General features: G+C 42.6%; 1 long non-coding RNA gene across 1 annotated transcript in view; it reads left to right on the plus strand.

Annotated features, from left to right (window-relative positions):
- The first annotated feature begins 2,326 nt into the window (after positions 1-2,326).
- LOC140466634 (uncharacterized) overlaps positions 2,327-13,475 on the plus strand; it is a 28,056-nt gene continuing 16,907 nt past the window's right edge. The window contains exon 1 of the long non-coding RNA XR_011955239.1: positions 2,327-2,445. This is a non-coding gene — a long non-coding RNA (uncharacterized lncRNA). The remainder of the gene's footprint in view (positions 2,446-13,475) is intronic.

Genomic DNA, 13,475 nt, shown 5'->3' on the forward strand with positions numbered 1-13,475 from the left:
CTTGTAGATGGTACAAACTGCTACTACTGAGCATCAGTGGTGGAGGGAGGGGATGTTTGTGGATGTGGTGCCAATCAAGTGGGCTGCTTTACCCTGGATGGTGTCAAGCTTCTTGAGTGTGGTTGGAGCACCCATTCGCAAATGGGAAGTATTCAATCGCATTCCTGACTTGTGCCTTGCACAAAGAACAAAAAAGCAAAGAAAATTATAGCACAGGAACAGACCCTTTGGCCCTCCAAGCCTGCGCCAATCCAGATCCTCTACCTTAACCTGAAGCCTATTTTCTGAAGCTCTGTATTCCTTTGCTCCATACCCATTCATGAATCTGTCTCGATACATCTTAAATGACACTATCGTGCCTGTCTCTACCACCTCCGCTGGCAACGTGCTCCAGGTACCCACCACCCTCTGCGTGAAGAACTTTCCATACATATCTCTCCTAAACTTTTCTCGTCTCACTTTGAACTTGTGATCCCTAGTAATTGAGTTTCCCACTCTGGGAAAAAGCTTCTTGGTATCCATCCGGTCTATACCTCTCATGGTTTTGTAGACTTCAGTCAGGTCCCCCCTCAACTTCCGTCTTTCTAATGAAAATAATCCTAATGTACTCAACCTCTCTTCATAGCTAGCACCCTCCATACCAGGCAACATCCTGGTGAACCACCTCTGCACCCTCTCCAAAACATCCACATTCTTTTGGTAATGTGGCGACCAGAACTGTACGCTGTATTCCAAATGCAGCCAAACCAAGGTCTCATACAACTGTTACATGACCTGCCAACTCTTGTACTCAATATCCCGTCTGATGAAGAAAAGCATGCTGTATGCCTTCTTGACCACTCTACTGACCTGTGTTGCCACCTTCAGGGAACAATGAACCTGAACACCCAGATCACTTTGTACATCAAGTTTCCCTAGGACTTTTCCATTTACTGTATAGGTTTCTCTTGAATATGATCTTCCAAAATGCATCACCTCGCATTTGCCTGGATTGAACTCCATCTGCTATTTCTCTGCTGTATTCTCTGACAGTCCCTTCACTATCTGCTACTCCACCAATCTTAGTGTCATCTGCAAACTTGCTAATGAGGCAACCTATACTTTCCTACAAATCATTTATGTATATCACAAACAACAGTGGTCCCGGCATGGATCCCTGTGGAACACTACTGGTCACAGGTCTCCATTTTGAGAAACTCCCTTCCAACTACTACTCTCTGTCTCCTGTTCCCCAAACAGTTCTCTATCCATCCAGCTAGAACACCGTGTACCCCATGTTCCTTCACCTTCTCCATCAGCCTACCATAGGGAACACAATCAAACACGATACTAAAGTCCTTGTATATGACATCTACAGCTCTTCCCTCATCAATTTTGTTACCTCCTAAAAGAATTCTATTAAGTTGATAAGACATGACCTTCCCTGCACAAAACCATGCTGTCTATTACTGATAAGCCCATTTTCTTCCATATGGGAATATATCCTAACCCTCAGATTCTTCTCCAGTAGCTTTCCTACCACTGACGTCAGGCCCCCTGTTCTATAATTACTTGGACTACCCTGCTACTCTCCTCAAACAAGGGTACAACATTAGCGATTCTCCAGTCCTCTGGGACCTCACCTGTGTTCAAGGATGCTGCAAAGATATCTGTCAAAGCCCCCAGCTATTTCCTCTCTCGCTTCACTCAGTAACCTGGGATAGATCCCATCCGAACCTGGGGGCCTGTCCACCTTAATACCTTTAGAATACCCAACACTTCCTCCCTCCTTATTCCGACTTGGCCTAAGTACTCAAAAATCTATCCCTAACCTCAACATCTGTCAAGTCCCTCCCCTTGATGAATACCGATGCAAAGTAGATGTTGAACAAGCTCTGGGGAGTCAGGAGGTGAGTTACTCACTGCAGTATTCCCAGACTCTGACCTCCAGATAAACAACAGTATTGTAAAGACAAAACGATGACATTTATTGAAGGATAAACATTGGCCACAAAACTGGGGATAGCCCTTCTTGGTCTTCTTTGATTGAGTATTATTTACCTCTGTCAGAGCAGGCAGCTGGAGACCTAGGTTGATGTTTCATCTGAAAGACAGAACTGCTGGCAATACAGCACACCCTCAGCACTGCACTAGTGCATCCACCTTGAAATTTGTGTTCCTACTAAACAGTGATGTACACATCAATTCCATTGTTAAATGAGTTAAGAACTGTCTGTATATACTTTGGAAACTGAATCACCATTTCTACTCAAACCATGATTATTTTAATCCATTTTCCATGTATTTGAGCACAGGACGCATGTGGTGGAGCTGAATCTCAAAGAAACATTGTTGTTCCAGCAGCAGGAAGTGTGGGAGCGTCGAGCAGGAGACTGTCGGAGAAGTCATGCAGTTTCATACTTGGGCAGTTGGGCAGTTGAATGTTCCTCCTGCAGTATGTGGGAGGTAAGGGTCACCTATCTTGTCTCTGCTGACTTCATTTGTGGGAAGTGCACCCAACACCAGCTCCTCAAGAACCCTTTTAGGGAACTGGAGCTGGAGCGGGATGAACTTTGGAAATTCAGAAGGCAGAGGGGGTTATTGAGAGGAGTTACAGGTAGGTAGTTACTCCACAGCCACGTGAAGAAGGTAGATGGGTTACCGTCAGGGGTAGGAAAGGGAACCGGCAGGCAGCATAGGGATCCTCTGTGGTGGTTCCCCTCAATATCAAGTATACCATTTTGGATGCTGTGTGGGGGACGACTTACCAGGGGTAAGCAATGGGACACAGGTCTCTGGCATACAGTCTCTCCCTGCTGCTTAGAGGGGAAGGGGAAAGAGGAACAGAGCTTTAGTCATTGGAGACTCCACAGTTATGAGGACAGATAGGAGGTTCTGCAGGGACGAGAGAGACTCACGATTGGTGTGTTGCCTCCCAGGTGCCAGGGTTCGTGATGTCGCTGATCGTGTTTTTGGGATCCTTGAGGCAGAGAAGGAACAGCCCCAAGTCATGGTCCACATAGGCACCAACGACAAAGGTAGGAAGAAAGGTGGGGATCTAAGGCTTAAGTTCAGGGAGACAGGATGGAAGCTTAGAGCGAGAACAAATAGAATTGATCTCTCTGGTTTATTGCCCATGCCACGTGCTAATGAAGCGAGGAAGAGGGAGAGAGTGAAGCTGAACACGTGGCTGCAGGGATGGTGCAGGAGGGAGGGCTTTGGATTCTTCGATAATTGGAGCTCTTTCTGGGGAAGTTGGGACCTTTACAAACAGGATGGTCTTTACCTGAACCAGAGGGGTACCAATATCCCGGGGGGAGATATTTGCTAAAGCTCTTCGGGGGGGGTTTAAACTAATGCAGCAGGGGCTGGGATCCTGAATTGTAGTTCCAGTGTACAGGAGGTTGAGGTTAGTGGGGTCAGGGATAGGTTCACAGTGTGACAAGGTGGCACCGGCAATCAGGATGTTGGTTTGAAATGTGTGTACTTCAATGCCAGGAGCATCCGGAATATGGTGGGTGAACTTGCAGCATGGGTTGGTACCTGGGATTTTGATGTTGTGGCCATTTCAGAGACATGGCTAGAGGAGGAACAGGAATGGTTGTTGCAGATTCTGGGATTTAGATGTTTCAGTGAGACAACAGATGATGGTAAAAGAGGGAGGGATGTGGCATTGTTAATCAAGGGTAGTATTACAGCAGCTGAGAGAACATTTGAGAACTCATCCACTGAGGTAGTTTGGGCTGAGGTTAGAAACAGGAAAGGAGAGGTCACCCTGTTAGGAGTTTTCTATAGGCCTCTGAATTGTTCCAGGGATGTAGAGGAAAGGATAGCAAAGATGGTTCTCAATCGGAGCGAGATTAACAGGGTTGTTGTTATGGGGGACTTTAACTTTCCAAATATTGACTGGAAATAATATAGTTCATGTAGTTTAGATGGATCAGTTTTTGTTCAATATGTGCAGGAGGGTTTTCTGACATAGTATGTAGACAGGCCAACAACGGGCAATGCCATATTGGATTTGGTACTGGGGAATTAACCGGCCAGGAGTTAGATTTGGAGGTAGGTGAGCAGTCTGGCGATAGTGACCACAATTTGGTTATGTCGACAATAGCAATGGGCAGGGATAGGTATATACTGCAGGAAAAGAGGTATAACTGGGGGAAAGGCAGAGGTTTACAAAATTATAAGGGGCATGGATAGTGTAAACAGGCAAAGTCTTTTCCCTGGGGTGGGGGAGTCCAGAACTAGAGGGCATAGGTTTAGGGTGAGAGGGGAAAGATATGGAAGAGACTATGGGGCAATTTTTTCACACAGAGGGTGGTACGTGTATGGAACTGCCAGAGGAAGTGGTGGAAGCTGATATAATTGCAACATTTAAGAGGCATTTGGATGGGTATATGAATAGGAAGGGTTTGGAGGGATATGGGCCAGGTGCTGACAGGTGGGACCAGATTGGGTTGGGATATCTGGTCGACATGGATGGGTTGGACTGAAGGGTCTGTTTCAGTGCTGTACATATCCATGACTCTATGACTATTTAGGATGCATACGATGGGGAAGGAAACTGCAGGGGATGGACACATTTGAAATGTGGAGCTCATTCAAGGAACAGCTACTGCGGGCACTTGATAAGTATTTATTTATCAGGCAGGGAGGTAGTTATTGAGAGAGGGAGCCATGGTTTACTAAAGAAGTTGAAGCTCTTGTCATGAAGAAGAAGAAAGCTTATGTGAGGATGCGCCTCAGATAGGGGGTTGGAGAGTTATAAGTTAGCTAGTAAAGATCTAAAGAGAAGGCTAAGAAGAGCCAGAAGGGAACATGAGAAGTTGTTGGCAGATAGGATCAAGGAAAACCCTAAGGCCTTCTATAGGTATATCAGGAATAGAAGAATGACTAGAGAAAGATTAGGGCCAATCAAAGATAGTAGTGGGAAGTTGTGTGTGGAATCTGAGGACATAGGGGAAGCGCTTAATGAATACTTTTCATCAGTATTCACATTGGAAAAGGGCAATGTTAGTGAGAATACAGAGATACAGGCTACTGGATTAGATGGGATTGAGGTTGACAAAGAGGAGGTTTTAGCCATTTTGGAAAATCTGAAAATAGATAAAATCCTGGGCCAGACGGGATTTATCCTCAGATTCTCTGGGAAGCCAGAAAAGAGATTGCAGAGCCTTTGGCTTTGATCTTTATGTCATCATTGTCGACAGGGGTAGTGCCAGAAGACTGAAGGATAGCAAATATTGTTCCCTTGTCTAAGACGGGGAGCCAGGACAACCCTGGTAATTATAGACCAGTGAGCCTTACTTCAGTTATGGGTAAGATGTTGGTAAAGGTTATGAGATAGGATTTATAATCATCTGGAAAGGAATAAATCGATTAGAGGAAGTCAGCACGGGTTTATGAAGGGTAGATCGTGCCTCACTAACGTTATTGAGTTCTTCGAGAAGGTGACAAAACAGGTGGATGAAGGTAAAGCAGTTGATGTGGTGTATGTGGACTTCAGTAAGGCATTTGATAAGGTTCCACATAGTAGGTTATTGCACAAAGTACAGAGTTTCATGATTGAAGGTGATTTAGCGGTTTGGATCAGAAATTGGCTAGCTGAAAAGATCTCAGTAACCAGTCGTGTGCCACAATGATCTGTTTGGGACCACTGTTATTTGTCATTTTTATAAATGATTTGGATGTAGGTGTAGAAGAATGGGTTTATAAATTTGCGGAGGACATTAAGGTAGGCAGAGTTGTAGATAGTGCTGAAGGATGCTATGGGTTACAAAGGGACATAGATAAGATGCAGAACTTGGCTAAGGAGTGGCAAATGGAGTTTAATGTGGAAAAGTGTGAGTTAGTTCACTTTGGAAGAAATAGTAGGAATGCAGGGGACTGGGCTAATGGTAACATTCTTGGAAGTGTGGATGAACAGAGATCTTGGTGTCCAGGCACATATATCCCTGAAAGTTGCCACCTATGTTGATAGGGTTGTTTACGAGGAGATTTACGAGGAATTTGCCTGGTATGTAAGGAAGGTCTTACAAGGAAAGGCTGAAGGAACTGAAGCTGTTTTCATTCGGAGAGAAGAAGGTTGAGAGGTGACTTAATCGAGACGTATAAGATAATCAGAGGGTTAGATAGGGTGGACAGCTTTTTTCCTCGAATGGTGAAGGCTAACATGAGGGGACATAGTTTTAAATTGAGGGGTGATAGATTTAGGACTGATATCAGGGATAGTTTCTTCACTCAGCAAGTAGTAAGTGTGTGGAACGGCCTGCCTGCAACAGTAGTAGACTTGCCAACTTTAAGGGCATTTAAATGAGCATTGAACATACATATGGATAATAATGGAACTGTGTAGGTTAGATGGGCATCAGATTAATTTCACAGGTCGGCGCAACATTGAGGGCCGAAGGGCCTGTACTATGCTGTAATGTTCTATGTTCTATGTTCTATGAAACAATGTAAAGGCATTAAAATTGTTCCAAAAAGGGCTTGCAAAATCAATCGTGGCCCTAATTACTGTCATTAATCTGATGCCTCATATGCTCTCGGTTAGCAGTTACTCAAGAGCAGGTCAGATCTGCTCACACACTCTTTCACAAAAATTACTTCAAACTTAACAACTTGTTCAGCATTGACCGATCTCACAGTGACTGCCAACTACAGAACCTAAAACTATTTACCATATTAAAATACTTCATCATTGGTGGAAATGCTACTGTTGCCTGGGGTTTAAGTGCTGGGATATCTTTTATACAGCTCCCGAGCTCCCTTTCTTTCTTAAAGACACTTTTAAAAAGTTTCTTCTTAGATAAAGCCTTGGGTCATGAGACCTAGTATGGCATGGTGTCACTCTTTATTTCATAATACTCCTGTGCGGCCCTTTGGGATGATTTATTACACAAAAAGTGCTATATAAATCAAAGTTGTCATTGTAGCAAAGTGGCAGGATTGAAGAATATCCCTTCCTCACAATGAACAAACACTAAACACGTTTAATCTTTGAACCCTGATAATGTCATGAGCCTAATTTATTGATGATTATTCTGTCCTTTTTATTTCTCTATGTAGTTATGGATGATTGGAAATCTCACTTTAGCTCTCAGCTGTGACACAAGTTGGCCTGTAAATGAATAAACCTGTAGCAAATAGTTTTGGAGTGGGAGTTTAAGGGAGAAAATTCAGATGTTTCCAACTGAGTTACATTTTGAGGTTTGCGTCACATATAGACAGGGTGGTTAGAAAGGCATTTAGCACAATTGCCTTCATTGCTTAGTCCTTTGAGTATTGGAGTTGGGAAATCATACTGAGGTTGTACAGAACATTGGTGAGGCCTCTTCTGTTAACAGTTCTGGTCGCACAGTTATAGGAGGGACGTTATTAAGCTGGAGGGGGTTCAGAAGAGACTTATCAAGATGCAACTGGGGAGGGAAAGTTTGACTTTTAAAGAAAGGATGGTTAGGGTGGGAGGTTTTCACTGGAGTGTGGGAGATTGAGAGGTGATTTGTTAGAACTTTATAAAATAATGGGGGGTATAGATAAAGTTAATGGTAGTTGTCTTTTCCATAGAATGGGGGATTTCAAGACAAAGTGGCACATTTTAAGGAGAAAGATTTTAAAAAGACAAGAGAGCAAATACTTTACACAGAGGGTGGTCAGCGTGTGGAATGAACGTCCTGATGAAGTGATGGATGTGGGTACAATTACAGCATTGAAAAGACATTTGGATAAGGGCATGAATAGGAAAGGTTTGGAGGGTTACGGGTCAGGAGCATGTTAGGTGGACTAGTTTAGTTTGGGATTGTGTTCAGCAAGGACTGTTTGGACCAAAGGGTCTGTTTCTATGCTGTATAGAAACCTCTCAACCTTGCTCTATGACTCTGACACAAATGAGGACATTCATGAGAATGATCCCAGGAATGAAAGGCTTAATATGCTTGAAGACTCTGAGGCAATACTCAATGGAGTTGAGAAGGATGAGGGGACATCTGATTGAAATTTACAGAACACTGAACTGCCTGGATAGATGAACAATAAGAAGATGTCATTTGTGACATAGGACATACATGTGAGTGCAGGTAGTGTGACAATATATATATACAGACAATTGGGAAATTAGCCAGTTAAGTGTAAGCACTGAGACCTCTATTAACTGATGATCTAATGTACTGATTCTACCAAATTATAGCTAAGTGTACACATTTTTAACAGTTATTGAGCCTTTATCTTTGTTTCACACGTGCATAGACGACTCTGAGTGGAGAGTATGCAATTTAATAAGTGGAGTGGAAAATATAATCATTATCCTAAATCAACTAAGTACATGGGAAAAGGGTCAGAGAAAAGAAAGAAAGACAAACCATGTTTCACAACCCTTAGTTCTCCCAAATATCTTTACAGCCAATAAAGGGAATTTTTCAAACATAGCCACGATATTACTTTTGGAAATGTAGCAGCAACTTGCACAAAAGCTGTACACACAGCAATATCCTTACATAGGTCATTTGACCTAGGTGATGTTGATTGAAGGATAAAAAAACACTGAGCAGGACAATGGTGTGAATTTCCCTTGCTCCTCAGGCAGAATGTGTTCTGGGATGTTGATATTCTCCTGAGAGGGCGGATACGGCTTGCTTTAACACATCTCAGCTAAAAGGCAGCCTCAGCTGACAGTATAGCATTCCTTCAATGGAGGGTTAGTCTCGAGTTTCTGCTCAATTCTCCAGAGTGTCTTGAACTCAAGACGTTTGAACTCAGAGGTGACTGTGCTACCGCTGAGCTGCAGCTTTCAAGATCACACTGTGAAAAGGATGCAAAGCAGCTAACCATACAGGACAGCTGGCTATCCAGATGGCCAACATTAGGAATCTCACTGAATGTTGGAGGTTAGTGAGCAGAGAGCTCCTTGTCAATAAATAGCCAGCTGCAGAAATCTAACTTACTTCATTAGAGAAGGGCATGAACAGACAATGCAATTCTATACTACTGTTTCCCGGTGCTCTTGAAACAATTACAATTTCACAGCAGTAGCACATCCCATGAGGACCACTAATGTTATGCATCGCACTAAACTCTACAATGATGTGACTGTATCAGAAAATGATGTTGCAAGTATTATGCGTTATTTTGCACAAGCCTTTAAGTTTTTAATTCTGTAAATTGGTGTAATCAAGCAATGAAGTTCTGCCTTTTACGACTTCAAAACATCGACAAAGAAGTGCTTTGGAATATCATGCATTGTTGCAATATAGATAAATGTGGAGCCAATTTAAAACAGCAAGATCATGGAACTCAAAGGAGGGAGTCTTTTATTACGTGGTTTTATGCCCACTATCAGTTTGGCTTCAAGACAGATTGGTTGAGAAGGCAATGTCTTTGGACTTAGACTTCAAAAAAACCTTCAAAGTATATATTTCTGTGGGTGGCAATCATATAGATACACAAGGATCTGATCTTACAGTTATAATAGGGACAAATCTATTCTCTTTGTGTGTTCATGCCCATATGCTCTTTCAATCTAATGTATTGTTGTGTAGTTGTATTTTAACATTGCCCACACTGTGCTATATACACTCAATGGTGTGTACACTCCGTGACATCATCGCAAGTTTGTTAGATGACCTTCCACAAGTTTTACCCAACAAAGATTAATAGGGAAGCTATAATAAATTATTGGACAGTACCCAGAGAGAATGCTCCTCTCTTCTTCAAATGCTGTCTTCTTTATCCATCTAAGCAAGTCAATAAGAATGGTTTGTCTAAAGGATTGCCATTTCATGACTGAAGTACTCTGTCAATATTGCATGAGAATAAAAAACCTTTTCACATTGTCACCCCATTTCGGTGTTCAAAAGTTGCCAACACCTCAGAGATTCCTGTGAGAATGGGAAGCAAGGGTTGAGAGAACAGTAAGAGATCAGAGGGCAAAGCTGTTTGATCCACTGGATGTTTGAAATAGGAAGCACCTGCATAAATTTTTAAAAGCAGTGGGTAACCTCCAAGATTGAGCAGGTTAATCATGCAATTATTAGAAAATCTGCAATACCTCAGGAAGGATGCATCGGCCCTGGAGCGTGTCCAGAGGATGTTCATGAGAATGATCCCATGAGAATGAAACGCTTAACATATGAGGAAGATTTCAGGACTCAGGGACTATACTCAATGGAGTTTAGAAGGATGAGGGGAGGTTCTGAGGGGGGGCACAATACCGAAGGATGTTGGGAGATGTTTCTATTGACAGGAGGGACTAGGCTCAAAGGGCACACAGACTTAGAGTAAAGGGAAGACCTTTTTTAGAACAGAGATAATGAGAAACTTCTTCAGCCAGAGAGTGGTGAATCTATGGAATTCATTTTCACAGAAGGCTGTGGAGGCCAGGTCACTAAGTGTATTTAAAACAGTGATAGATAAGTTCTTGATTGCCGAGGCGATCAAAGATTACAGGGAGAAAGCAGGAAAATGGGTTTGAAAATCCTATCAGCCATGATTGAATGGCAGAGCACACTTGATGGGCTGAATGGCCTAATTTCTGCTCCAATGTCTTATTATCGTCTACATAAAGGGACCTTGCAGCTCCATAACAGCCAATACTACACCTTAGCTTACAACCAAAATATATTTACTGGTGACCCAACTGTGAGCCAAGAGCCCCAGTTTGAGGAATCCTGCATGATAATATTAGCCTGGAATATGTGTTGAGGGGTTGGAGTGGAATTGAGAATTCTGCCGGGGTAACAATAATAAGGGTGAGCAGAGAACGGAAATGAGACATTTCCTCAGCCAGAGAGTGGTGGGCCTGTGAAATTCATTGCCATAGAGCACATTGGAGGCTGAGACATTAAATGTCTTCAAGGCAGAGATTGATAAATTCTTGATTTTGCAAGGAATTAACGGCTACAGGGACAGTGCGGGTATATGGCATTGAAATGCCCATCAGCCATGATTAAATGGCAGAGTGGCCTCAATGGGCCAAATGGCCTTACTTCCACTCCTATGTCTTACGGTCTTATGAATACTAGCACCATCAGCTACTTTAATGGTGTCACAGTTGAAATTATAAATGTCATAATGTATATGAAGAAGAAAATCTCTTCTAACCATTGCTGAGAAACATTATCCCTTTGGCCACTGCCATTGTGAGTGATTATTACAGACTCCAGCTGCAGCATGTTAATTACCAGCTGATCCAGATGCAAACAGTCTCAAGAGCTAGCCATCTCTTTCTCATTACCAGCAGATTAAACATCAATAAGCTATTGGTGATTAGATCATTCTTATCCAATTCAGACAATCATGAGCTCCAATGGGAATCGACCATCTGAACTCCGAGATGACAATTTGGTATGCCTTGTTGTTTCCACTGGTAGGTGAAACTAGGTCAGAAATCACACGACACCAGGTTATAGTCCAACATGTTTATTTGAAATCACAAGCTTTCAGAGCACTGCCCCTTCGTCAGGTGACATGCAGAGCAGTCTCCCTATGATCCATGGTTCTTCACAGGGCCCTGGTGTTCCGGTGATGAAGGGGCAGCGCTCCGAAAGCCTGTGATTTGAGGTACAGCTGTTGGACTATAACCTGATGTCTTCTGACTTCTGACCTTGTCCACCCCCCGTCCAACAACAGCACCACCACATCAGGATGAAACTAGAACTAGGGGCATAGCCTCAAAATAAGGGGGAGCAGATTGAGGTCTAAGCTGAGGAGGAATTTCTTCACCCAAAAGGTTGTGAATCTGTGGAATTCCCTACCCAGTGAAGCAATTGAGGCTGCCTCATTGACTGTTTTGAGGGCAAAGATAGAGAGATTTTTAAACAGTAAAGGAAATTAAAGTTTTCAGTGAGTTGGTGGGTAAGTGGAGCTGTGTCTACAAAAAGATCAGCCTTTATTTTATTAAATAGTGACCTAGGCTTGATAGGTCAGATGGCCTACTCCTAATTCTTATGCTCCCAAAGATGGCTGAATGACCATCTTTGCCATTCTGGTGTGGAGCAGGTGGGAATAATGTTAACAAAGAGAAGACTTGCATTTATAGACTTGGAGAGCCATAGAGATCTACAACACAGAAAAAGGCCCTTCAGCCCATCTTGCCTTGTCAGTCAAAAACAAACCATTTTCTAGAACTTGTCCTATAGCCTTGTATGCCTTGGCACCATAAGTGCACATTTAAATACTTCTTCAATATTATGAGAGTTTCTACTTCGAGTTCTAGATTCTCACCATCCGCTGGGGAATAAAAGTATTTTCCCACATCACCTCTAAACCTTCTGCCCCCTTACGTTAAATCTAACCCATGGACATTGTTCTGTCCAATGAGGGGAAAGGTTTTTCCTGTTTAGCCAATGACCCTCGTAATTTTATACATTTCAATCATTGTCCGCTCTCAATCTCCTCTGCTCCAAGGAAAACAACCCTTCTCTCTTCTTAAATGAAACTCTGCAGTCCAGGCAACATCCTGGTAAATCCCCTTTGTACCCTCTCCAGTGCTATCACATCCCTCCTGGAATTTGGATTCCAGAACTGCACACAATCCCATAGCTGTGGCTTACCAATGCTTGTCTTCATTGCTCATACCTTTGAGTATAGGGGTTGGGATGTCATGTTGAGATTGTAGAGGATGTTGGTGAGGCCTCTTCTGGAGTACTGTGTACGATCTGGTTGTCCTGTTACAGGAAGGATATTATTAAACTGGAAAGGGTTCAGAAAAGGTTTACCAGGATGTTTCTGCGAATGGAGGGTTTGAGATATAAAAATAGACTGTAAAGATTGGTTCTTTTTTCACTGAGCATAGGAGGTTGAGAGGTGACCTTATTGAGTTTATAAAATCATGAGGGACATGGATAGAGTGAATAGGAAAGGTCTTTTCCCTAGGGTAAGGATGGTAAAAACTAGAAAACACATTTTTAACATGAGAGGTGAAAGGTTTAAAAAGGACATGAAGGGCAACATTTTTACACAGAAAGTGATTGTGGAATGAACTGCCAGAGAAAATAGTGGATGCAAGTACAGTTACAATGTTTAAAAGACATTTGAATAAGTTCATGAATAGGAAAGGTTTAGAGGGATATGAGCCAAGTGTAAAAATGTGGGGCTAGTTTAGTTAGGAAACATGGTTGCCATGGAGGATCTGTTTTCATGGAGGAATTGAAACCATTTGCTAGCACCTCTGCTATTTCCTTCCTTACCTCAGTCAACAACCTGGGATACATTTTATCTGGGCCTGGAGATTTATCTACCTTGAAGTCTGCTAGACCACTCAGAACCTTCTCTCGTGTATTCTAATTCCTTTAATTGTACGACAGACATTCTCCCTGATTTTTAAACTTATATTGTACCTTTCACTAGTGAATATCAACACAAAGTATTCACTTAGAACCCAGTACATCATGTGGCTCCACACATGAATTACCCACTGTAATCCTTCATGAACCCTAATCTTTCCTTGTCACCCTTAATTTACCTGTAAAACATTGGAGTTTCCTTTACTTTTCCAGCCA

The sequence above is a fragment of the Chiloscyllium punctatum genome, chromosome 44 (assembly GCF_047496795.1).
Source record: "Chiloscyllium punctatum isolate Juve2018m chromosome 44, sChiPun1.3, whole genome shotgun sequence".
Classification (NCBI taxonomy): domain Eukaryota; kingdom Metazoa; phylum Chordata; class Chondrichthyes; order Orectolobiformes; family Hemiscylliidae; genus Chiloscyllium; species Chiloscyllium punctatum.